Here is a 26,091-nt window from a genome sequence, read left to right as displayed (position 1 = left end):
CCGTCCGGATGGAACTTGTGGCGATAGATCCACTTGCCTATCACCACATTAACACCTGCAGGTCTGGGAACCAAAGACCAAGTAGAATTCTTAAGTAAAGCATCATATTCATCTAGCATTGCACGTTGCCAATGTGGGTCTTTGAGAGTAGAATGGTAAGTTGGAGGGACGGGTGAGATGGTGGAGGAGTCGGTAGTGGCGAGGAAAAGGCGTTTGGGTTGGCAAAAACCGGATTTAGGGCGTGTTTCCATTTTATGTGAGTTGTGGGGAGGCTGAGCTGGCTGGGCGCGAGGTGGGAGACGTGGCTGCACGGGAGTGGCGGGCGCGGAATCAGAGGTGGATGGCATGGGGTCAGCGGCAGGGCTGGCAGGCACGGGATCCAAGGAGGATCCGCGGGCAGGAGAATCTGGCGGCCGATCCAAGGGAGCAGACTCGGCACGCGAGGCCGGTGCGAGGCCCGAGGAAGCGCGTGGGCGTGGTGGTGGGGAAGAGCCAGGCGCAGGGGACCGGGGCGAGATAGAGGGGGAGCTGCACGTGGAGGGGGTTGTTGGGCTGGGTGGGAAACGGCGATGCGGGATTGGGCCGCATGAGGGCGTCCCATCCGGTGGATTGCATGGGTCCCGGTCCGAGGTAGGTGGGAGAGGGGGGTGCGGATCTGGCAGCAATTGGAGGGCAGGTGGGACAGGATTTTCTGCGGAGGGGTTGGACTGGGGCGGTTGTGTGGGCGGTGCATATGGAAAATTTGTCTCGTCAAATGTGACGTGACGGGAGACGATTACGCGGCGTTGGGTTAGGTCGTAGCATCGATACCCCTTGTGTTCCCAGGGATAGCCAAGAAAAATGCAGCGGGTGGAGCGTGGGGCTAGCTTATGGGGAGAAGTGGCGTAGAGGTTGGGGTAACAAAGACACCCAAACACTCGTAAATGATCGTACGTGGGGTGAATGCCATGAAGCATAAAGTATTGTGTGTGGTCGTGAATGGCACGAGAGGGGCGACGGTTGAGGAGATATGTGGCCGTGTGCAAAGCTTCTGCCCAAAATGGAGGGGTGAGGTTGGCTTGGACAAGGAGAGTGTGTATGATATCATTTGTAGTCCGAAGAAGACGTTCTGCCTTGCCATTTTGTGTTGATGTGTGAGGGCACGAGAAGCGATAGGAAATGCCGTTAACGGAGAAGAACGCACGGAGTGTGGAGTTTATGAACTCACCCCCATTGTCGCATTGTAATGCTTTGATGATCACATTGTATTGAGTGCGAACGTAAGAGATAAAGCGGTGGAGAGTAAGGGATGTGTCCGACTTATTGCGAAGAGGAAAATACCATGAGAAGTGGGTGTAATCATCAAGCACAATCAAATAATATTTATAACCGGAGAAGCTTACAACGGGACTGGTCCATAAATCACAATGGATGAGCTCAAAAGGAGCAAAAGTGCGACTATGAGAGTGAGGAAAAGGTAGGCGCGGCTGCCGTCCAAGTTGGCAAGCATTACATGGTGTATGCGCAATCTTATTACAAGAGGGAAGAAAATCTTGGGCTGCTAGCGAAGAAGTAACGTGGGGGCTGGGGTGGCCAAGCCGGCGGTGCCAGACGTCTGCGTTGGAGGTGGTGGCGGTGAGTGCGGTGCTCCAAGGCATGTTATTGCCGAAGAAGGGGTAGAGATCGCCGGAGCTAGCGGAGATCATGATTACCCTCCTGGTGCGAAGATCCTTCACAACAAAGCCAAGAGGGAAAAATTCAATAGAGCATAAGTTATCTTTGGTGAACTGGCGAACAGAGATGAGACTAGTGACTACATGGGGAAAAAAGAGAACGTCGCGTAGATGGAAGTTGTGGGGGGGGGAGGTAAGGTGGTCGATCCAATGGTTTGAATGGGGAGGTCACTACAAGAAATATGTCAACTAGTGACCTTATGTGAGTGACCCTGGAAGAATTGGTCATAGATCTATGACCATTTGAGACCAATTGGTCAAAAGCTGTTCGGGGGGCTCCAAACCCTAAACCATTGCGACCATTTTGGTCAGAAAGGTCATAATTTCCTTACACGAAATGGTCACAAAGCAAACAGTGCTGGTCCGCTGCCTTATTTCTAGTTGTTAACGACCAATATAGATGGTCATAGCCTTCTAGATTGTGGTGGGTTGTGATGACTAGGCGCCATCTCATCAGTTTTGTCTGTGTGTCATGTCCATGTGTCAATTTTTGCCCTAGGTTGTGAAGCAACCTATATTTCTGTTATTCCAAAAATTCCCAAAAATATCTCATAAATTGTTTGTATCATATCTTCAACAAATGTGTCAAAAACCTTCCTTGCCTAGTTCAAAAATAACTCAACAATATTCATTTTCCTATTCTGTTCAGAGCAGCACTTTGTGAAGGAAGTGTTATTTATATATTCTTGTTTTCCCTAAAAATTTGTGACGAAGGTCTTCTTAGTAACTGATCATCCTCAGCCAAAACTCACGCCCATTAGCCATGTGCATTCCCCGTACCGCAAATCAAACACTTGGCTGCCTATTCATGTTTGAGCATCGACCGGTCTCCTTGTGAGAATCTTATGTTATAATTTTCTTCCTAGCATCTACCTAGGGAGTGAACAACCCACTAGACATGCCTAGGAGGCCCAGAATACATGGCAACGCCACGGTCACGCGGTGACCACGCGGTGGGCATGCGAGCTTATGCGCTCTAGAGTTGGGGCCCTCAGCCACCGTCCAAACCTCGATGTCTCGCCATCAAACCATGTATTTCTAATTAAATAGATACTTATTTACCTAGAAATGATTTTTAGAAAAAAATAAAGAGCAATCTATGAGGCACCTACAGTTCAAATTTGACCCGCTTCCAACTGAATCAGCGGGAATTTGTCTTTTTCACCAGAGGTGGATCAAAAATTTTGACACCCAACCATTTTATCAATTGTGCATTATATATGGCCTAGTATTTTATAAAATTGATTATGTCCAATTTTGCAACAAATATATGGTAGATCCTTCACAAAAAAACTCATTTTGGGCCCTCGAAAAAATGGAAAATGAATTTTTCGTCCAAAGAAAATGAAAACTTCCTTAGGCAGCATTGTTTGTCATTCCAAGATGCACCCTTGTGCATGATATGAGGTTATTTGAACAAACTATGCCATGAATGTGGCCACAAGATTGATCATTTGGCTTGAAAGCCATGAATCTTCACCCATGATAGCTCATTTCTGAGAACACTTTTTAAAAATAATTACCGTATTATAAGTTTATTATTTTTCCTGGAAACTTGGTCACATATAATGACACAATGTGGAGGTTTTATAATTTTTTGATTTTTTTGAATTTTTTATGCCTGTTTCAAAATGCGGTTAAAAACGCCGGGAATGACCGTTCCTAGCTAGTGGTTGAATCTTGTAATTTTTTTTGGTGTTTCTCTGATTAAATAGATACTTATTTACCTAGAAATGATTTTTGGAAAAAATAAAGAGCAAACTACGAGGTAGCTACAATTCAAATTTGACCCGCTTCCAAATGAATCAGCGGGAATTTGTCTTTTTCAGCAGAGGTGGATCAAAACTTTTTACACCAAACCATTTGGTCAATTGTGCATTAAATATGTCCTAGTATTTTAGAAAATTTATTTGGTACAATTTTGCAATAAATATATGGTAGGTCCTTCACAAAAAAACCTCCTTTTGGGCACTCGAAAAATGGAAAATGGTTTTTTCATCCAAAGAAAATGAAAACTTCCTTAGGCAATATTGTTTTCCATTCCAATATGCACCCTTGTGCACAATATGAGATCATTTGAATAAACTATGCCATGAATGTGGCCATAAGATTGATCATTTGGCTTGAAAGCCATGAATCTTCACGCTTGATAGTTCATTTCCGAGAACACTTTTTTAAAATAATTACCGTATTACAAGTTTATTATTTTTCCTGGAAACTTGGTCACATATAATGACACAATGCGAAGGTTTTCCAATTTTTTGATTTTTTTGAATTTTTATGCCCGTTTCAAAATGCGGTCAAAACGGCGGGCTTGACCGTTCCTATCTAGTGGTTGAATCTTGGCATTTTTTTGGTGTTTCTATGATTAAATAGATACTTATGTACCTTGAAATGATTTTTGGAAAAAATAAATAGCAAACTATGAGGCAGCTTCAGTTCAAATTTGACCCATTTCTAGCTGAATCAACGGGAATTTGTCTTTTTCACCAGAGGTGGATCAAAACTTTTTACTCCCAACCATTTGGTCAATTGTGCATTATATATGGCCTAGTATTTTATAAAATTGATTAGGTCCAATTTTGCAACAAATATATGGTAGGTCCTTCACAAAAAAAACTCATTTCAGGCACTCGGAAAATGGAAAATGGTTTTTTCGTCCAAATAAAATAAAAACTTCCTTAGGAAACATTGTTTGCCATTCCAATATGCACCCTTGTGCACAATATGAGATCATTTGAACAAACTATGCCATGAATGTGGCCATAAGATTGATCATTTGGCTTGTAAGCCATGAATCTTCACGCATGATAGCTCATTTTTGAGAACACTTTTTTAAAATAATTACCGTATTACAAGTTTATTATTTTTCCTGGAAACTTGGTCACATATAATGACAGAATGCGAAGGTTTTCCAATTTTTTGTTTTTTTGAATATTTTATTCCCGTTTCAAAATGCGGTCAAAACGGCGGGCTTGACCGTTCCTGGCTAGTGGGTGAATCTTGGAAAACTTTTGACGTTTCTCTGATTATATAGATACTTATGTACCTAGAAATGATTTTTGGAAAAAATAAAGAGCAAACTATGAGGCAGCTCCAGTTCAAATTTGACCCCCTTCATGCTAAATCGGCGGAAATTTGTCTTTTTCACGAGAGGTGGATCAAATCTTTTGACACCTAACCATTTAGTCAATTGTGAATTAAATATGTCCTATTATTTTATAAAAATGATTTGGTCCAATTTTGCAACAATTATTTGGTAGGTCGTTCCCAAAAAAAACCTCATTTTGGGCACTCAAAAAATGGAAAATTATTTTTTCGTCCCAAGAAAATGAAAACTCCCTGAGGCAACACTGTTTGGAATTCCAAGATGCATCCATGTAGATATACAATGACACAATGCGAAGGTTTTACATTTTTTTGTGAATTTCCTATGTCGATTTCAAAATGTGATCAAATTTGCCCGCATGACCCTTCTCAGTTAGGTGCTTAATAATGCAAAACTATTGGTTTGTCTATGATGAAGTAGCTACTTTTGTATCTAAAAATGATTTTTTCAGAAAATAAATAGCAAACTATAAGATACATGTAGTTCAAATTTGACCTGTTTCTTGCCGAATTGGCTGTTTCATAAAATAGCTAGAAAGATCGGAAATGCAATCAAATTGATGATCATCCATGAAATGTGGTCTAACTTAAATGAAAATTTTAGTGATGCCATTTTGCAAAATATTTTTGATAGAGGCCTCACAAAACTTCCTTGTTTTTAGCACTAAGAAGAGTAATTTTTAAAAGCTCATTTTCGAACCAATCAGGACGCAGCACACGGATCACCCCACTGTATTCGATCTGAGCCGTCCACCTCCTATTGATCCAGTGTCTCTTATTAACATGTCTTCCTTCCCCCCTCGACCCCCTCCTTCCCGAAAAACCCTAGGTCAAGCGCTGCCGCCTCCCTCTCCCCGATCCAGATCCATCCTCCGCTGCCCCTCCCCCCGATCCAGATCCGTCCTCCGCCGCCCCTCCTCCGCCGCCCCATCCCCGGCCATCCCCACTTCCACCACCCCTCCTGTCCCAGTTGCTACTCTCTCTCTCGGTTCAGTGAGATGGGATCCACTCCCGCAGCCTCCGCTCCACCCTCACCGTCGACGACCCACGCCGCCGCCGCACACCACCGCGCCCTCCCCTCACCCTGGCCCCAGGTCGGTTCAGTGAGATGAGGAGAAGGCCGCTCGGCGTCGTGGAGGCAACCCCCGCCACCAGATCGGCCGCCCGATGTGGCGCCGTCCTCTGCCGCGCACGCCATCAACCAAGGAACGCGCCCGGCTCTGCTTCAGGTGCCGTGCTACTACATTATCAATTAGCTTAGACAAGCCAAGCTAACCCTCCCCTGTTTCGCCTTCTCCTCTCGCCACTGTGCGCGCGTCTGCTCGCATCGCATGCCACCCCCCGCTCTCTGCGCCACCTCCGCCGCCCGACTGCGGCTGCTCTTGCCGTCCGCCTCGTCTGCGCTCTTCCTCCACGCAGTTGCTGCTTCTGCTGCCTTCGCGCCCGCGAGGCAAAGATCGTTCTCGATGACGGGCATGGCGGCGGCCGCGGGAGCAAAGGCGTAATTTATAATTGTTCATTGTTCTCCACCAAACACCACGGGTAACTAATCCACATCCCTAATCTTCTTTTCCATGGATTCATGATCCAGAGTGTTGATGCTTGTTGTGAAATTTTCAAGTATACAGAACGTGACTAGGCAGTAGCTGCTGTTGGTTCAGTACCAAAATCATACAAGTAGATTTAGACAGGTTTGTGTAACATGACATCTGGACATCAATCATTCTTGTTTCGTTGTGAGTATCATGTAGTATTAGACCAGGACAATTTTCTTGATTGCCATACAACGTTATTAGGAGGCAAAGGCATCACCAACAGTAGAGAAGCCACTACTATTCTCTTTTGCTTTCTGCATATATTAAATGACACTGGAAAAATAAATGATAAATGCAGAGGGTAAATTGTTGAACAAACATCAAATTGGCCATGGAGAGATCATACTTTCATTCATGAAAGAAGGCAATCTTTTCCAGGTCACATCTGGCAATTCACCTCTAATTAGATATGTATATCAAGACAAGAATCTTTGCTGTTTTTCCATGTCTACTAAATGATATCTGTTGGTCAGCTATATATGCATGCCTTTCTTTACAATGGCCAAGATATGATATGGAAAGTTCAGACAACATTTCTACTGAATTGTACCATATGTAATGTTCAAAATTTATTCATACCTGAACTTATGATGGCAACGACACTAATGTTAAAAGAAATTGTAAGATTGCCCATTTGCCAAGGTACCCGTGATTAACCTTTGTTTTCCTCTCTCTCTCCTTGTGAAGCGGCTATTGATTGGTCACCACCAAGCTCAGGTCCATGGAGCTCCAACGTCAAGGGCACAAAGGTCAGCTACCTGATGCTCCCTTGTTGTTTCGGGATGCATTCCTTCCTTTCTAGCACATGTCTCATCTTCTTCTTCTTGTGCAGCAGAAGCAGCAGCAAAGATAGAGGCCAAGGCATTCATCCAGGAGGTGCGCAGTCTGCTCGGCATCAACCTTATTATACACTTGTGAATATTATTAGAATGAGGTGTGGTTTGCCAGCACCAGCAGTTCCTTTTATGCAACGGTTCAGACTACTTGTTGAATTGAATACACTTGTGCAATCCTATTCTAGTTCAAATAGAAACGCTAAACATATCATAGATGATGCACCTTTTGCATTCTTCCAGTCTTGTATTTTTAGGAAGCATTTTAAAACGACAGATCATGCAGCCCCCACATAACACTCATGCAGCCCCCACATAATGTTGTCTAACAAATTGCATTGGAAATATACTGTTCTTCCTTGCCTAATGTTATTGTTGCCGATAATAGGGCCTATAGACAGCAAGTTATTTCCTAGTGGTTACTTATGCTTATTGTGTATCACACTGAAAAAGAAAATGCACAATGAGCTTGTTTGATCTTTTTTATGCTTATGTATACTTGATCAGGGCAATCCTATTTCCTGTATCTGTCCTATCATGTGGTAGTGTGATGTTTCAAGATGACAAATTTTAAAACCCAAACTATTGTAAACAAGCTTTCTGCATCTTGAGAATTAATTGTTCATGATAAGCGAATAGTGTAGTTGATCATCACTATTGCTAAATGCTATTGTCTGATATAATAGAAGCATGAGCACTCAACCATTGTATAGCTTTATGCATATTTGTTTTGTATTTTTTATAAATGATGATAGTTTGTGCAAGATGTTCACATGTTATTTTATTTTTTGACTAAATTCTCATATGCCCTTGACTTAGCTTGACCCAGAACAGCAGCATCCTTGATACGCGTACTGACCTTCACCTCGCTCTTTCTCTCGCAGACTCGAAGGAGACCATATGCAAGGCACCTCCTCTTCGGTTGTGAGAGTGTCCAGGGGTCGTGGGTGCTGTTAATGCCTATGTATGTGGCCGCACTTGACACTGCCCTTTCTTTAAGGGCACATATCATTTTTTATAACTCTGCTATGTTTTCCCAAGTCTTTATTATCTTGCCTAGCCTTGTACTGATATGTATTGTTTGATGCTAATTACCCAAGTTAGTGCATGATGTTAAGGATAACCTGAGAACACTTGCCTAAGTTTATAAGATATCGAAAGTACATGTAGTCCCCATGTGTGGTTTTGGTAATTAAATGGCAATCCTAATGGACTAATGTTTGCATTGAGTTGTACATTTGAAGGAAAGTTCCATTTCCAATGCATGAAGAATATTGGATGAACTGAAGGATGTTTGTTCCATGGTGATGCAAGAAGGAGATAGAATGGATTCGAAATGAATGCCATATACATATTGTTGTGCATGCATCAAGGCTTATGGGTTGAACCATGATGGATCAAGATCTTGAGAGAATGATTAAAGAGAAGAATTCTACATATGCTTGATGATAGGATCATTATGAGCTCATTTGTTGAGTCGGGGATTATTATGTCATGAAGCAAGTAATTCAAGTGAAGAAATCATTGTGCCTCTCAAGATACCATGTTGGAGCATGAGAATGGGCAAATGATGTCCAATATGATATTCAAGGAGAAACTTGATATGGTCATGGTGAATTGAGATATTGGTTATTATGTCTTGAAGAAATGAAGCATAGTGAAGATATCAATAGGGCCTTCAAGAAATCAATATTAATCATGGAGCAAAGATAAATGTTGACCAAGATGAAGATCAAAGATTGACCTCTAAGATGGACAACACACAAGCGCATATCATGTGCCACATGAGATCTTGTGGCATGATAAGAATTTATCAATTGCGCTTTGTGTACTAACCCATACTATGTGTTGTCTATGTTATGTTGGTTAGGTAATTCTCATGAGCTTGGTGCTTCTAAGAAAGCTTGGTGCTCATCAAAGTATGTCATCAAGTAATTAATGTTGATGGACAAGTAAAGATGAATGCAAAACAAATCTTCCCACATTGTGTATGGGGGAGCTACTTGAAGACTTCTCCAATGTCTTGCCTTCAACTTGAGCCATGAAGAAACATCAATATAAAGCTCAAGTGAAAGGCTCTAGTCAAAGGTATTAGTTCCTTTGGCTTTAGATGTGAGGATCTATGACCATCGAAAAGGATATATGCTCAGGAATGAGTTTTCGGAAGCTATCTAGTATAGTTCTTTTATGATTCTTGAGTTATAGGGATCCCGCACTATTGAGAGGGGATCAAAGGGGTTAGTGATGGATTTGCTCAAGTCAACATCATCTATTTCTATTCTTCTCACATCATATTCCAACATAGGCATATTTCGCTCCTATCCAATACAAATACAATATGCCTACATATCTCAAAAGAAAATCCAAAGCCAACTAGGTTCCCCAAAGTATATGTATAACCATTGCATGCTTTGCACCCTCCATTATGGCTTATATTGGGTGGTTCTATATGTGAGGACCTGCAATTTTTACATAGCTTCAAAACGAGCCCAAGATCATCAAAATCGGAGTCCGGATGTAAAAGTTTTGGGGTTCCTGCTGTTTTTTTGATGGCCGGACATCCGCGACTTGGCCGGATGTCCGGGCTTCCGGGTCGCCCCGGTTGTCCGGGATCCTCCCGGAAATCCGGCCCGCAAATTCCAGAACCTGTTTTCAAATGTTGGTTGTGCCTGCCGGATGTCCGGCACTTGCCCGGATGTCCGTCCCTTGCCCGGATGTCCGGCCCGACGCTGTCACTTACCCACAAACGGCTAGTTTTCTAGTCCTTCTATATATACCCCTCTACTAATCTGGTAGAGGGTTGACCACTTTATCCCAAATCGCCCCAAGAACACAAGTGGCTCCCTCTCACTTCTCCTACACCAAATCTTAGATCCCGGAGAGATTTGTGAGAGTTCTTGAGAGTTTTTCCAATCAAGTGATAGATCCACTCCCTCTCCCTCTCTTGACCAAAGGAATTCATGATTTGAGCAAGTCTTGAGCATTTCCCCTTTGTTCTTGATACTCTTGGAGGTTGGAGACTCCTAGGCGGTAGGAGTGCTCCGGTGAGGAATCAACTTGTGATTTGTCCCCCGGAAAGTTTGTGAAGGTTTGGAGGCCGCCTCAAGGTCTACCACTAGTGGTTGAGAATCGCCTTCGTGGTGATATCTCAAGGAGAATAGGGTGAGCTTTCATGGCGTTGGTGTGCCTTCATGGTAACATCCACCTCTCTAACGGTGACTAGCTTCTCTCCAAGGAAGTGAACATCGGGATACATCCTTGTCTTCGTGACTTTGGTTATCCTTAACCCTAACTCCTTACTTGTGGTTTACTTTGGTCACTTGACCGTGCATTCACTATATCTTGTTGTCCTCATTATATTGTGTTGGTTACCATTTCGTAGAGATAATTTAGGCCAACACTTTATAGTCGCAATTCATACTTGCTACCATTGTTCTATCTTGTGCTGAGTGTGAATTGCTAGCTTGTAACATTCATTTCCATATCTTGTGACATAATTTGTGTAAGCTTGTATTTCTTACTTGTGGTTGTGTGTATTATTCATTTACATATCTTGTGATATACATTGAGTAAGTTTGTGTACTTACTTGTGCTTACTCATATCCTCGTTGTTCTCATCTTGTTTATCCTAAGCTGTTGTTGCACTTAGTGAGCCTAGTATATTTAGGATTTGTGCTTGAAAAATATCCGCTTAGTTTATTTCCGCATTAGGATATAGCCAAATCCGCAAAATATTTTAAAACGCCTATTCACCCCCCTTCTAGGCGACATCGTGGTCCTTTCAATTGGTATCAGAGTCCGGTCTCTCCTTATTAGGCTTCACCGCCTAGAGAGTAATGATGTCGACTAGTGAACTAGTGCACAACAACACTTTTGATTTGGATGGCACAAATTATCACCTATGGAGAATCTGCATGCTTTGTCACTTTCGGGCCATGGGTCGAAATGCTTTGCGAATTGTTCTTATAGGAATTTCTATTGCTAAGGATGGACATTCTCCATCTATCGAAGATATGTATCTTGATTGTGATACTTCTCTTGTCATTAATCAAGCTTTAACATTTGAAGTGTTTAAGGCAGTCACGACTTGCAAGTCGGCTCATGAGACTTGGACCAAACTTGAAGATATATATGGTGGGTACAATCTTGATGAAGATAATATTCTATTTGGGGAGTTGATGGAGGAGTTCTCCACATTTTTAAATCATGAAGAGCTCTCTATTACTTCCACCTCCGATTACTTGCACACTTCAATATCTTGCACTTCACCAACACGAGCAAGCGAAAAGTGAACAACTTGAACATGAACTTGCTAAGGCTCATCAATGTCGTAGTGACTTGAGGTCTTTAAAAGAAGAGATTGAAGTTACTCATTGTAAACTTAAAGAGGATTTTGAGCACCTTGACCTTAGCTACAATAATGTCAAAGGAGAGCTCACCAAACTCTCTAAGTCTCACGAGGAACTTCAAGCTACTCATGCGGAGTCTCTAGTTTCTACATGCTCCTCTCATATTGATAATGATGCTTGTGCTACTAACTCTATCTTGTGTGAAGCATCGATATTGAAAGAAAATGTTGAGCTAAGGACTCAACTTGATTTGCTAACTAGCAATTATGGGAAATTGGAAGAAACTCATAAAAAGCTCTCAGGCACTCATGATGATCTTCTAATCTCTCATGATGGGTTAAAGTTATCTCATGAGGCTATGGTCACCAAGGTAAAATCATGTGAGTCTCATGTGGATATTAGCACATCTTCTACTCGGAATGCCTTATTGCAATGTGCTAGTCCTTGCAATTCCTCTCTACATGATATTGGTACACCTCATGATGAATTGCTCACCTTGTCTTGTTGCTCTAACCATGAAGTTTCTACTTCCACTACTCCTCTTGTTTCTAGTCTTGAAACTAACCATGTAGAGGAAATTAATAAGCTCAAGGCCCAAGTCACTAGTTTGAAGAAAGACTTGGAAAAGTGCGATGATGGACATAGTTTTCACTCCAACAAGAAGAAATCCATGAACAAGAAAAGGGGGCAAGGCCGAGCCAAGAATGAGCCCACCATTTCTTGCTTTAAATGCAAAAAGGTTGGACATCACGTGAGATATTGTCCACTAAAGAAAAGGGCTTATAAAGGGAAGCTACATGGAAAGCAGCCTCAAGCTCAATCTCAAGTTCAACCTCAAGTTGAAGAACGGGCACTATCCATGATGAACCATGTTATTACTTCCCAAGTTGAGAAAGTAAAGAAGAAGAGAAGGGGGAGTACACGTTGCTATATTTGCCGTAAGAAGGGACACATAGCTTCATCATGTCCAAATGGTAACATATCTAAGCCTCCAATTATCAATGATCATTATTCACTTAGGAAGGATATTGATGATAATATGTTTTCCAAGTATATTGGTGCCCAAAGTGGTTTGAAAGTGGATAAGACCATTTGGGTTGCCAAGCCTATTGTTACTAACTTCTTAGGACCCAACGTGGTTGGGGACCATCGAGTTCAAAATTAATCAATAGGTGTGTGGAGGGCATTGGACGCTTGGCTAGTTCATGAAGAAAAATGATTCTCACCATTCATTATGGTTCAAACCAAGTTAAGTGAATTATCATCATATTTGTCATTCCAATGCTCCTCGTGGCGGTAACTTGTATTTATATTGTCTACATTGAAAGTTACTAGCCCCATGCATGTTTAGGTTTTGTTCCTAGCATGTGTTTGTATATGTTGTGCCTCCTAATATGCTTGATTCATGTTATCTAGCTTGTGTAGGTTGCTATGCACATCATATAGTTGCATGTGTGGTTTCGAGCCTTTATTGCTTCATTAGTTGAATCTTCCTTGGCTCTTTTGAGATATTAATGGATCATCACATTATGGGAGAGTGCTATGTTTTACACATATCACAAACCTTAAATGTGTATATATGTAGGATACCACCTAGTATTGTTAGTGCAATATTATCTAGTTACTATGGGGTATGTAAAGTTCATTTGAAACTCAAATCCTCATCCATTAATTATCCTTAGTTGGGTTTCATTTGCCTCGTGTGGATAATACATGGATTATCACATTATGGGGGAGTGATATACTTTGTGCATATCACTTCTCGTGTGAACATTAACAATAGTGGTTTGCTAGTTTGCCACTTAGAATTTATGTTTGAGATTATCTTATATCTCTGTGGCATGCAATGTTTTTTTAGTATGGAATTCTTGTGCGATTTTGCCCATGGTTATCTTAAAAATTGTATTTGGAAAATCATTTGAATAAATCCATTCCAATTGTTGCTTTGCATGATGATCTATCTTATTGGAATGTTAATAATATGCTATCCAAGCATTGTGTTTATTTCTAAACTCTCATGTTATGCTTGTGTTAGCATAGATGATCATGTACTTATTTGGTTTCTACACCGAATGACAACTCGAAACACCATTTTGTTCAAGTTCATCTTATTGGTTTGTATGGAGTTATGGTAGTTTGTTATCTCATTGTTTATAGTGTCATATATCTTCTTGAGTGAGATATTCCCATGAGCATGTGTGCAATGCATATCTTATATGCTCATTGGTTTTCCTTAGTTCATATGTTCAACTTTCTGTGCTATCATATGTTGATTTGTCACTTTGAGTCATTTTGGACAACATGAATGACTACTGATGTTATTGGAAGTATTAACGGTTATATGTTCATTTGTCAAATTTGTATCTCCCTAGATTTTGGTAGGCTTGTGCATGGATATTTACTATGTGTAAATTTGCATGCCTTGTTTGTTTTATTTGATCCAATATATATATATATATATATATATATATATATATATATATATATATATATATATATATATATATATATATGGTAAATCCATCAAAATTCTTAATTGCTAATATGTGCATGAAATTCAAATTCATATTGATATGCACATATTTAAGTGATTTTACCCTATGTTTTATAGTTATGCTAACTACTTCGGACCCAATAAGTTTGGGGACCATATTGTACTTAAATTGTTTTAGGTACATTTAAGGAGCATTGGGTGCTTGGCTTATTCATGAAGTTGGTGGCACTATGAGGAAATTAGAGCCAAGCTTGAACCATTACCTACTACATCATTCCAATGCTATCTCGGTAACAAGTATTTACTTCATGCATACATTTCTTGCATTCAACCTTATGTATAGGTTGCATCATGGCATGAATTTCTTGACTCGTTCTTGTCATACTTGTTTCCTCTCTCAAAGCATCTCAACAATGATCTCTTGTTGCTAGTTGTGATGTCTTTGATGGTTGTGTGTTTGGAGTTCATCAATATACGATAAGATTATATTAAGCCAAGTGCTATACTTTCAAGCAAAGATCTCATTGGTATATTTTATGTCTCCCTTTTGGGTATCTTATTCTTTCCTTTTGTAATTATTTCATGTGTACATCCTTCTTTGTGGATATATATCATCATGATTGTCATCTACCTAGAATCTTGTACACATGAGAGAAGTTACATCTCTAGTTGATATCCCTATTCTTTCATGTCCACCATTTCATTCTCTTTTTACATATTTGGTGGCTCCGTGGAAGCATTTATTGTATGAGTGCGTGTCTTACCTCTTTGCACCTTAGTGCACTCATGTTTGGTGAAGATTGTTGTCCTCGTGCTTGTCTTGACAAGCCTATTATTTCCTATCTTCATCATGGGTTGTCACAAGCTTTTATTTTTAATTTGCTATTAGTGAGCTTGTGAACCCATTTGCTTGATGTGTGTGTGTCGCTCTTAACTTCGTGTGTGTGGGAAGGACATGTCTTGCACCTTGTATCTAATTTACTCAAGGCTATGTTGATGCTTAATTCTCATCCATATACTAATCTTCTCAAGTTCTTTGACATGACTCACACACATCATTTTGGTTGTGCCTATTCTTAGGTTGCCTCATTTTCATGTTGCTCAACCATATGTTTGTTGCAAATGCTAGGCTTCTTTTCTTATCTATGCTTGCTTGCAATTGTTTTGTGTTCCTATTGATTTTGGGAGAGTCATGATCCTATTTTGTGCACTTGTATCCAAATACAAAAATTATAAATAGTACACAAATCATGGGGAGCTTCTCTATTTTCCTTAGACCACTCCTTTACCCAAATCGTAATATTCTTTTATCCTTTTGGCTCATCGGATCTTTTGATTACTTGCTTCACTTTTGTTATGCAAATGAGATCAATTTGTGCCATGTGCCTTGCTATTATGACTAGGCTCAAGTTGTATAATAGTGGATTCACTTGTGGATATCATGTTCTTATCAATTGCAACCTTTCTTTTTGTGTATATGAGTTTCTTTGTGGATACATATCATGATTATTATTGGCCACTTAAAAAAATTTACATGAAAAAGTTCATATCTTTGTATCGGATTGCGTTCTATAGATTCCGAGCTCGTTTAATTGTTCATCATTTAAATATGTGCATTTGTTTTCAGTGACATTTTGTGATATGCACACATCAAGGAGGAACTCATACTATATTGGTCGGCTAGATGTTTTGTCTTCCGTTTTGGCAATTGTTGCCAATGGGGGAGAAGTTTAGAGGGTTTAAGATAAATATCTTTTGTAGTTCTTGTTGTCACTCATGCATATCTACCCTTGTTATATATTCTTATTGCGTGGATGAGTATTGCAATGACATTCAAAGTTCATTCACACATGCATATATTGTGGGGGAGTTTTCTCTATATACTATGGGTGTACTATCATCAAATGCTTGTGTAGTGTCTTGATGATAATACAACCATCCCAAGTATATAATTTATCCTCGGATAAATTGCATCCTTGTTTAAAAAGCACTATATAAACCCTCTTGTTGAGATTGTCATCAATTACCAAAATGGGGGAGATTGAAAGTACATGTAGTCCCCATGTGTGGTTTTGGTAATTGAATGGCAATCCTAATGGACTAATGTTTTTGCATTGAGTTGTACATTTGAAGGAAAGTTCCATTTCCAATGCATGAAGAATATTGGATGAACTGAAGGATGTTTGTTCCATGGTGATGCAAGAAGGAGATAGAATGGATTCTAAATGAATGCCATATACATATTGTTGTGCATGCATCAAGGCTTATGGGTTGAACCATGATGGATCAAGATCTTGAGAGAATGATTAAAGATAAGAATTCTACATATGCTTGATGATAGGATCATTATGAACTCATTTGTTGAGTCGGGGATTATTATGTCTTGAAGCAAGTAATTCAAGTGAAGAAATCATTGTGCCTCTCAAGATACCATGTTGGAGCATGAGAACGGGCAAATGATGTCCAATATGATATTCAAGGAGAAACTTGATATGGTCATGGTGAATTGAGATATTGGTTATTATGTCTTGAAGAAATGAAGCATAGTGAAGATATCAATAGGGCCTTCAAGACATCAATATTAATCATGGAGCAAAGATAAATGTTGACCAAGATGAAGATCAAAGATTGACCTTTAAGGTGGACAACACACAAGCGCATATCATGTGCCACATGAGATCTTGTGGCATGATAAGAATTTATCAATTGCGCTTTGTGTACTAACCCATACTATGTGTTGTCTATGTTATGTCGGTTAGGTAATTCTCATGAGCTTGGTGCTTCTAAGAAAGCTTGGTGCTCATCAAAGTATGTCATCAAGTAATTAATGTTGATGGACAAGTAAAGATGAATGCAAAACAAATCTTCCCACATTGTGTATGGGGGAGCTACTTGAAGACTTCTCCAATGTCTTGCCTTCAACTTGAGCCATGAAGAAACATCAATATAAAGCTCAAGTGAAAGGCTCTAGTCAAAGGTATTAGTTCCTTTGGCTTTAGATGTGAGGATCTATGACCATCGAAAAGGATATATGCTCAGGAATGAGTTTTCGGAAGCTATCTAGTATAGTTCTTTTATGATTCTTGAGTTATAGGGACCCCGCACTATTGAGAGGGGATCAAAGGGGTTAGTGATGGATTTTCTCAATTCAACATCATCTATTTCTATTCTTCTCACATCATATTCCAACATAAGCATATTTCGCTCCTATCCAATACAAATACAATATGCCTACATATCTCAAAAGAAAATCCAAAGCCAACTAGGTTCCCCAAAGTATATGTATAACCATTGCATGCTTTGCACCCTCCATTATGGCTTATCTTGGGTGGTTCTATATGTGAGGACCTGGAGTTTTTCCATAGCTTCAAAACGAGCCCAAGATCATTAAAATCGGAGTCAGGATGTAAAAGTTATGCATGTTTCAGTTCTGGGGTTCCTGCTGTTTTTTTATGGCCGGACATCCAGGACTTGGCCGGATGTCCGGGCTTCCGGGTCGCCCCGGATGTCCGGGATCCTCCCGAAAATCCGGCCCGCAAATTCCAGAACTTGTTTTCAAATGTTGGTTGTGCCCGCCGGATGTCTGGCACTTGCCCGGATGTCCGGCCCTTGCCCGGATGTCCGGCCCGACGCTGTCACTTACTCACAAACGGCTAGTTTTCTAGGCCTTCTATATAGACCCCTCTACTAATCTGGTAGAGGGTCGACCACTTTATCCCAAATCACCCCAAGAACACAAGTGGCTCCCTCTCACTTCTCGTACACCAAATCCTTATATCCCGGAGAGATTTGTGAGAGTTCTTGAGAGTTTTTCCAATCAAGTGATAGATCCACTCCCTCTCCCTCTCTTGACCAAAAGAATTCGTGATTTGAGCAAGTCTTGAGCATTTCCCCTTTGTTCTTGTTACTCTTGGAGGTTGGAGACTCCTAGGCGGTAGGAGTGCTCCGGTGAGGAATCAACTTGTGATTTGTCCCCCGGAAAGTTTGTGAAGGTTTGGAGGCCGCCTCAAGGTCTACCACTAGTGGTTGAGAATCGCCTTCGTGGTGATATCTCAAGGAGAATAGGGTGAGCTTTCATGGCGTTGGTGTGCCTTCATGGTAACATCCACCTCTCTAACGGTGACTAGCTTCCCTCCAAGGAAGTGAACATCGGGATACATCCTCGTCTTCGTGACTTTGGTTATCCCTAACCCTAACTCCTTACTTGTGGTTTACTTTGGTCACTTGACCGTGCATTCACTATATCTTGTTGTCCTCATTGTATTGTGTTGGTTACCATATCGTAGAGATCATTTAGGCCAATACTTTATAGTCCGCAATTCATACTTGCTACCATTGTTCTATCTTGTGCTGAGTGTGAATTGCTAGCTTATAACATTCATTTCCATATCTTGTGACATAATTTGTGTAAGCTTGTATTTCTTACTTGTGGTTGTGTGTATTATTCATTTACATATCTTGTGATATACATTAAGTTTATGTACTTACTTGTGCTTACTCATATCATCGTTGTTCTCATCTTGTTTATCCTAAGCTGTTGGTGCACTTAGTGAGCCTAGTATATTTAGGATTTGTGCTTGAAAAATATCCGCTTAGTTTATTTCCGCATTAGGATATAGCCAAATCCTTAAAATATTTTAAAACGCCTATTCACCCCCCCTTAGGCGACATCGTGGTCCTTCCAGATATGACATGTGATAGTTCAAACCTGCTTTGCTGCTCTTTCAATGCTTTTGCTGCTGTACTGTGCTTCTCTAGTTGTTTGAATGCTTCTGCTGCTAGCCTGCTAGACTGCTACTAGCTTGAATAAGTGTGCACTTGTGGTGGTGGTGGTGCTGCTTGTGTTGCTGCTGCTAATTTAATGCTTATACTCACGCCGCTGTTGATTAAATTCTTATGTTGTTGTTGCATGCTTATGCTACTGATTCAGTGCTTTAGAAATTAATTGAATTGAACATGTTGTAATCCTTCCTGTTATACTCGTATTTAATTTTTGGGTTTCTATTTGATATTTTAGTCTGTTATATACGGTTCATCTTCAATTTCTTTTGTAACCTGCTTGGAGCTTAGAATACACAACCCAACTAGTCTCATATACAACTAAGATCAATGATTCATGCTCAATTTTGTATATGTATGTATGACCAGTAAAGTTGGAAGGCCCAAATCTTAACGTTAATATGCTCTATTCTGTACCATATTCATGCTCATGCATCACCAGTTACTGCTTTTTTTGCTTGGTCTATTTTGGCTCATAACCTAAGTATACCAAAACTGACTAAATGATTTCTCCAACTTGCCAAAATTGTCATAATTGTCTCGTGCCTTGTGATGTTAGTCTCTGTGCACTTACTAGTATTGTTAGTTGAATGGATGGTCGTGGTAGTAGAATAGGATTTTTCTTTAGGTTAGTGTTATAGTGATTTTATTTTCATTACCTAAACTTTGTACCAATGTACCATGCAGGTATGTATAGATTATTATTGTAGAACAACATCAAGTTAATCTGTTGCATTCAAGTTGTTGGAAGCTTTGTTATGCCATGCTTAGTGTTTACTGAATTGGGGCATTTGGGGATGTATGTATAAATTTTAGCCTCTTGAAAGAATATTATTTACTTCCAGTGTATTTCACTAATAACTTATCTGGATCAGGATCTAATGTTGTCGAGGTTGCTGCTGCTGTGGCAGAAGATTAGAAGAAGCTTGGAGATGCGCGCCATAGTTTTAGTTGATGTTGCCACCAAGTTTTGGTGTTTGTGTATCTGTTTTTGATTGTATGTGCACTTGTTGGACATGCAAACGTGTATGTGCTCTTATTAGTATTTGACTGGATGATTTCTGGATTTAATCAGTTAACTGAGAGATTTATTGATTTTTTGCTGTTCAAATGTGTAAATTGAAATCTGTGAATGAAAAAGACCAAATGTTCTACTTGACAAAATAATATTTGGGCTCTAAAAAGGCTGTGGCCCAAACTATAGTGTATCGGAACAGTGTGTATTTCAGAAAAACCAGAAAATAAGCTTAATGAAATGGTTCGCAAAAAGGCCATGTCCCAGAAAATAAAAAGGCCAAATTGCTGGGTCAGGCCCATGTAGGTAGCGAAAATTAACAAAAAAAGTATGAAAAAGGCTGAATTGTTGGGCTAGGCCCATGTAGAAAACCGAATTGGATCGGGCTGAATCTTGTGCCACATCAGCTTGCCACGCTGGATGCCTACATGGCCTGGGGAGGTTGCTAGTGACCAAAACGCCACAGTGGACATATTTTGGTCATAAACGTCTTCGACCATTCCAGAAGAAAGGTCGCTATAGTCAGTTTACGACCACTAGCTTTTGACCTTCTCTTTTTGGTCACAAAAAGGTCGCAAATAAAAAACCATGACCTTTCAGTGACCAATAGTGGTGGTCACAAGTTGACATATTTCTTTTAGTGGGTGTTTGCCATTGCCAACAACAATACTAGAGAAACGAGGCTTCAAAGAAGAATTCGAGAGGTCGAGGTTATCAGGGTTGCCGGTGACGTGGGAGGAGGCGCCGCTGTCGAGGTACTACTCGTGCGGAGCGGAGCCATTGTTGGAGAAGCCATTGGCGCTGTAGGCAACCTGGAGCATGGCGAGATGATCCCAGAAGGGTGGGGCAGGCGGCGGCTGCGTGTGGTAGCCAGAGAGCTGCATCGGGTATGCCTGCGCGTGGGACCCGGGCCGCGGGCCGAGGACACCAGCGGCGTTGGGAGGGACCAAAACTTAGTAGAGTAAAAATACTATAGAAAAGATTTTCTCCGCCAGATCCTCCGTTATAAATAGATGGTCGGGGGATCGTTTAGAATTTCCCTAAGGGCGCCAGCCTGCACGTAGCGTCTGGATGGCCGAGAACATGGGGCAGCGACCTGCAGGCTGATTATTTTGCTAGAGATGGATGCTAGCGATCGATGGCCGGCATTGGGGACTGAGGCCTACGGCGGCGATAGGCTAGTAGGCTACTATCAGTCTAATTAATTAGACAAAAGATAAGTACTAATATGTTCGGAAGCCAAATTCTGACGGACTCATACTGATCATTAGATTAACTTAATACTACTTCCTCTGTTCCTAAATATTTGTTTTTTCTAGAGATTTCAACAAGTGACTACATACGAAGCAAAATGAGTGAATCTACGCTCTAAAGTATGTCTACGTACGTCCGTATGTGGTAGTCCATTTAAAATCTCTAAAAAAACAAATATTTAGGAATGGAGGGAGTACATGTTATGTTGAGTAGTATGGTGTACTATATTTTTTTTCTATATTTAACACTAAAACGTGACAACCACTTGGCATGAGGGGTAAGTTATATCAAAAACAAAAGCAATGAACATTAAAACGTGACAAGAAACATATGTATCTGTATAAATCTAAGACAAGAATTTTGGAAATACTATATAGATATGCTGGTTATAAAGGGAAAGAGAATAGCAGTACAACATGCCATGCACCATGTCAGTACATGTGGTAACGACTCCTAATTTTCCCTGGACAATCTTATCTTTGGGCCGTGTAAAGCTCAGTACAGATGGATCTTTCCCTGATGGAATTGGTGGTGCTGGAATGGGGACTAAGATCCGGTGACTTGCTGTGGACAAGTCATCGGTGAACAGTATGGTGCCTGACCTCCTTCTCCAGACTGTCGGATCAAGGATCAGCGGATGGAGCTTCGTGAACAGTACCCGAGCTACAGTGGCCCGTCAACAGGAACTTGTATATTGTGGACGAGCTACAGTGATTCACATACAACACCGGCCACCGTGATTTTGCTACAACTTTCGATCTGGGCTGCCCATCCTCCATCCAACGGCTGGCCTCCCGCCGGTTACGGCGTGACTGCCAGAGGCCAGTCACTGGATCTCTGTCCGCTGGAATGGTACTTCATGATCATTTGTGAAGTATCATCTTCACTTCTTGCGGACATCTGCCATTTAGCTATGACGCGCTTGAATATGAGCTTTGAGCTATCATGGAAGGCTTGATGCTCTCACTCCAATGGAGTACATTACCAATCCAGAAATAAGAGAGGAGTGTTCCACCGAGCTCTCATAGCGATTAGAGTATTCTGGCCGTCGGATCGTTTTCTTGATTGTGTTCTGGCCGTCGGATCTCGGGTTTGGCTCACGTGAGACGTCGGATATTTACCAGATCGTTGTGAGCCGTTAGATAAAGTTCCAGTGCGCCCCGGTCATGTCACCGCGCGAAAATAGCCAGCCCCGCCGGGGGCATTTCTGTCATTTAGTGCACTGGGGGTATAAAAGATGACGGCTCGCGTGGAGGTGACCTAACTGCCTCCTCCTCTCCCTCCCTTCTGCACGCCTCCCCTCCTCCCACCCACATCGTCGCCGCCGCCACCCACCTCCTTGAACCGCACGGTCGGCAGGGGCGGAGCCAGAAAATTTGGCCATTGGGTTCATTCCATGACTTCATTGTGAGAACTTAGTACTAATATGTAAAGTGTAAGTCTAATTTAAATTATCTTACAACAAAATTATATTACCCCAAAACAACATAAATAGAAATGTGGTATGGCGTATCACATATTGTGTTGCATTAAGAACTGAAGAGTGCAAGACATAGAAATCTCTGCCTGCTCTCGCCGGAAAGTCAGCTAAGATGGTCGCACGCTGACTTGGGAGACCTTGTGAGCTTCGGCCCCACGCTCCTCCACCATGGGCTAGTCATCGCCGACGCCGACCACGACTCTGCGGACGTCGACACCTTCAAGCTCGTCCTCGCGGAAAACACCGTCGTGTACAAGAACTCCAGTGACCTCAGGGTGGTCGACAGGAGCCACCTGCGCCCCGGCCAGGTGGTCGGCTCAGCGTCCGACGATGACGGCCAGCTTGGCCTCGTCACCGGCATCACCACCATGCTCGACCTTGCCAAGCACGACGCGGTGACACAAGTCATCACGGGCGTGTCCCCGTCTACCCTCCGCCGTGTAAGGAGCTTCAACCTCGGCGACTTCGTCGTGTCGGGGCCGTGGCTCGGCCAGGTCGTCGAGGTGTCCATCGATGTGGATGTGTTGTTCGATGACGGGGCGGTCTGTAGGGTTAGCAACGCAGACTCCAAGAAGCTACACTAGTGGACGACACCGGCGCCGGCAGCAACACCATGTATCAACATCAAATGAACACTCTCTTCAACCCTGGGGAGCACGTCACCGCACTAGACCCGTGCTCCGCCTTCAAGGCGGCACGCTGGCTTAATGGCTCCTGAAATCCTGACCATTAGATAGGCACTATCAGCAAGGTGGAGACATCTGGCGTCCTTGTCTACTGGATTGCATCTATGCATCATTGCACAGACAAGGGGCTCGTCAAGGCATCCGCCCCTTCCGCCTACCAGAACCCGGACGATCTTACTCTCTTCTGCGCCGCGTCCAATTGTAGCTGGGGGTAGCTGACCCCTGCTTTTTCCAAAAGGACAATGCAACTGATGATGAATGTGAAGCACCAACTGCTCAAGCAAAGGTGGAGATTCCCATGGTCGTCGCCAACACCCGTACCTCCGTGGATATGCTGTGGCAGGACGGCATACGACAACATGGCATAAGTTCAACGACCATCATCCCCTTTCAGGTAGTGGATAAAGACTTATTCCCAGGGGATCATGTCGTCGGTGTTCTTCCTATTGATGCTAGTGTGAACAATTACGTGTTTGCTGATGGGACTGAATTCAAAAGGCCCGTGGGTGTCATCAGGAGCCTGCACTATGGAGACCGGACGGCTTGCGTGTCATGGTTCAACGAGGCTAGGAAGGTCGAGTGCGACGATACTGTGACTGTGTATGCGCTCAAAAAAGACTCTTCATACTTATCTGCTGACTATGGAGATATTGTCATTCGCCTCCTGCCATCAGGATCAACCAGCGGTGAAATCGTGCCGTTGCCACAGGGCAACAAGAAAAAGAGTGCCGTTGCAGCCGATATTTCATGGGTGGGGCATGTTGTTGACCTTCTTAATGGACAAGTCCAAGTCAAGTGGGGCGATGGTAGCATGTCAATGGTACGTGAACACTTTCTGTTACTACTACTCTACTGGTCACTTCTTGTTGGACTCTACTCAACTCATTAGCTGTTTTCGATCTGATTTGGTGTGTGCTGCAGGTATTGCCCCATGAGATTGTTGTCGTCGAGGAGGAGCACTATTCAGATCTGTTGGATGAAATGGGCAACTGGGTAGTGGTTGACAACATCCTTGATGCACCTCAAGAACTGGCTATGGCTAACACGGTATATATCTATTCTTCTAACATTGACCACTTCTACAAACTAAAACAAAAATCAACTTAAACCAGGGCCTAGCTACTTCGGATTGTCCCGACCGGTTGGCACCAAAGAAAAATAAACTGATGCACACATATTTTATACTAAATTATTATCTGTATGGATTCATCTCAATTGATGTGGCAATATGTTTTATCTTATTTTAGGACCATGATCTACGGAATTCAACCGATGATAATGGTGTTGAAGATGGCAACCCAACAACAACGAAGAGTACAAGCCTTTTGGGTCTTGCAACCCAGTCTTTGCTCCAAATGACCGACGGCATTGTGGCTCGGTGTAAAGGATACATGCCGTTGTCGTCATCACCAAGCTCAGAGTTACCTATGCCCATGTACGATGAAAGCACTAGTGGTGATACAGCGGAGACCATCGATGCTGTCATGATAAGGAACGCTGAGGATGTGAATGGACAAGATTTGGCCGAGGAGGGGACAAAGGCTGACGAGCAGCCCTCTGGATCACGAATCAAATTACAGTTTTATTACAAAATCATGAAGAATCAAATTTTGTGACTTTAGGCAGATATAAAGTGGTGGAGATTGAAACTAGCCTCTCAAGTTATAAATGTTGATTTACTCTGTTTATATTTTGGATATATTCACCTCCCGAGTTTGACATCATGATCTTTTAAATTTCCATGTGCATTTGCTAAATGTACGTGGACCATTGCCTTGCATACAGACATGAATATATGAAAAGTAAAGGTAAGGAAAATGCCCGGTTTCACACTGTTTGTTGGGCGGTTTGTGTAGTATTTTTTATTGTTTCCGGGCAACTAATCAGTCAGCTGCTGTGTTGGGTCTTGTCTTGTTCAGCTATTTCAATGGCATGCTTTTCGTTCATAACTAACTTTGCCCCAACTAACCTTGGGCGGCTTGGAAAATGTTGGCTCATTAATACAGTGTAACCAGTGGGTACACTAGACTTCACAGATGGCCCAAACCCTCGTATTACAATGAAACCAGGTTATATTTTATAATGAAAAGAATCAGAGCTGTAGTGTACTGCCCCCGTCCAAAATTAGTTTGAGTTTTGCTCAAACGGATGTACAGAGGGAGTACAAACAAACATCCCTTCGTCTCATTACCGATCGATTTGCTCTACATGCTTTGAAGCACATGTATGGCAATAACAATTTTTACTCGTATGTACGTACCTTAGGTGCGGCACAACACTGAATGACATCAGAACGGACGGAATCACAGGGCATGTGGCAGTCAGCATCATCTTGTTAGTTATGCATTTTCTGCTAAGTAAACACAGCAGCATAAACATGTCATCTTGTTAGTTCGAGCCATGGCCTATGTGAGAAAAAAAATATAACTTTGAACTGACAAAGTACTTCGTATGACATGTGGGGCCCACACATAGGTAAATATTTATAATGAGGGATATATACAATATTTGGCTCTTTTCATCGAGTTCATGGTCCGGGTGCGGGGAGACCATTAGTACCGGTTGGTAACACCAACCGGTACTAAATGTTTGGGAGGGGGGGGGGGGTTAGTTTCATTTTTTATTTTTTATTTAATTTTGTGTTTTCAATTTAATTTAGAATTCGTTTTTACATATAATGAGTTGTTAAATCATTAGGTGAACGTACCACAGATTAGTTTCGACTGGATGCATGGATCCTAGCTAAGTGATACTAATCTATTGTTTCTTTCATAAATGATATAATA

The 26,091-nt window shown here is 41.8% G+C and overlaps 1 pseudogene; it reads left to right on the top strand.

Moving 5' to 3' along the window:
* The first annotated feature begins 6,151 nt into the window (after positions 1–6,151).
* Positions 6,152–24,921, top strand: LOC123039661 (probable ubiquitin-conjugating enzyme E2 23; annotated as a pseudogene).
* Positions 24,922–26,091: the final 1,170 nt, after the last annotated feature.

The sequence above is a fragment of the Triticum aestivum genome, chromosome 2B, assembly GCF_018294505.1.
Source record: "Triticum aestivum cultivar Chinese Spring chromosome 2B, IWGSC CS RefSeq v2.1, whole genome shotgun sequence".
Classification (NCBI taxonomy): Eukaryota; Viridiplantae; Streptophyta; class Magnoliopsida; order Poales; family Poaceae; genus Triticum; species Triticum aestivum.
The sequence above is the reverse complement of the archived record's forward strand: the minus strand, read 5'-3'. Positions and strand labels throughout refer to the sequence as shown.